Source organism: Engraulis encrasicolus, chromosome 11, assembly GCF_034702125.1.
Source record: "Engraulis encrasicolus isolate BLACKSEA-1 chromosome 11, IST_EnEncr_1.0, whole genome shotgun sequence".
In the NCBI taxonomy this organism is placed as follows: Eukaryota; Metazoa; Chordata; class Actinopteri; order Clupeiformes; family Engraulidae; genus Engraulis; species Engraulis encrasicolus.
Window position 1 is genome coordinate 36,025,733 of NC_085867.1, and position 1,798 is coordinate 36,027,530.

The following is a 1,798-nucleotide window of genomic DNA, read 5'->3' on the forward strand; positions in this document are numbered from 1 at the left end:
CACACACACACGCACACGCACACACACACTTGTAGCAGATGCTGAGAACATTCCCACTGATTTCCACTTGGAATTCTCCACATGAATATTTAGAAGTGTGGTGAGATTTCTCTCTCTGTCTCGCTCTCTTGGCTGCTATTTGCATTTTTTCCTCCCCCTCCCCCACTATTTCTCTCACTCCACTTTTGTCTGTCTCCACTGTCTTTCTCTCTGTTTTCCATTCTCTCTTCTCTGATCACACGTATGCTAGGCTACTTCCCTCTCTTCTTCACCCTCCCTCTCTCTCTCTCTCTTTGGACTCTGCTCCCCTCGCCCACTCTGTCTGTGTCTTTCCCCAACACTCACTTCTCTCTCTCTCTCTCTCTCTCTCTAAGGTCTTCCCCTGCTTTCCCCCCTGAGGCCCATAGTTCTGGTCGTCATACTTTCCCTTGTCCAGATAGTCTGTATGGAGTTCATGCATAGTTCTAGCCCTTATTATAGGCCTACTGCTCCCTCATGAAGAGAGCTGCCGCATTGAGGTGCTGGTTAAACATAGATTAACAAGATATTTTGAAATGCTAATATTTTTTGTTACCCGTTTATGTGTAAACACAACATATGGATAAAAACGAAAAACTCTATTGTGACGGTACATGCACACAGGGACGGTATGTTTTCTTAATGTCTCCGTAAGCAGTCCGACAGGTTCGCGGGCTGCCTTTCACACACTGCACAGTCAACGTCCACGTTCTATCCGCGGGCAGCAGCCATTCATTTTCAATGGAGCTTGCAAATTGAACGTGGACATCCGCGCAGGAAAATAGACTCGAGTTCTATTTTCAAGGAGCAACGCGGACATGTCCGGGCGGGACGGACATGCGCCGCTCTTACACCGCGCTCCTGTGTGCAAGGCATGGTTTGTTTTCATGTATTCTAACAGTTTCGGACTGATAACGGACACGTTCTGTGGACGTACTGTGGATGTCCGCGCCGTTGGTGTGAATGCAGCGTGACCAAGTGCATTTTACCCCCTGCATACGTCCCGTTTGTAAATTTAGAGTTTTTAAATGAGCATTGTAAAACCAACGCTTTTTCAAAAATATCCATATATGTGTAAATAGCTTTTTACAGAGTAAAAAAACACATCATTGCAACACCACACTTTGGAGAATACAGGTGCTATGATAACGATAACTGCGGCTCACAAATTGCTTTTACAAGTTCCCTCTGTCAGCCATCCTGGGATCACCCAATCACTGTTTTCAGGCCGACTGGAAGGGTGCTGGTGCCTGTTCCCACACCAGTCATACCAGGTTGTGTTTTTTACCACATGTGATACGCGATACATGTGATGCCTGGATGAACATGCTGACATGTATATTGTTGTCACAGTTCGCAGAGGAAAAAAAAAACCTGAACTTGAAAAAATTTGGTTCACAATGAAAATCAACTCTGACATGTTCACACAGAAAACTGCAGTCAAAGTGTTTGAAAACTGCAGTCGATTCAAGGTTAGCTGGGGAACGGGCACTGGCACGATTCTCTGCTGGCCTAAGTGCGCATTGATTGGCCTTGAGTCTTGACGTGAGTGTTTTCTGTCAACAGATTAACAGCTTTGAGGCAGCAGCAAGAAGGTCCAGAGAAAACGCAGCAAATTCAAGGGTGTCAGATGACAGTCCTGTCATTTACCATTAGGTTTCTTTTCCCCCTTTTCTCTGCCTCTTAGTCCTTGGAACTTGTGTGTGTGTGTGTGTGTGTGTGTGTGTGTGTGTGTGTGTGTGTGTGTGTGTGTGTGTGTGTGTGTGTGTTAATATGTGCG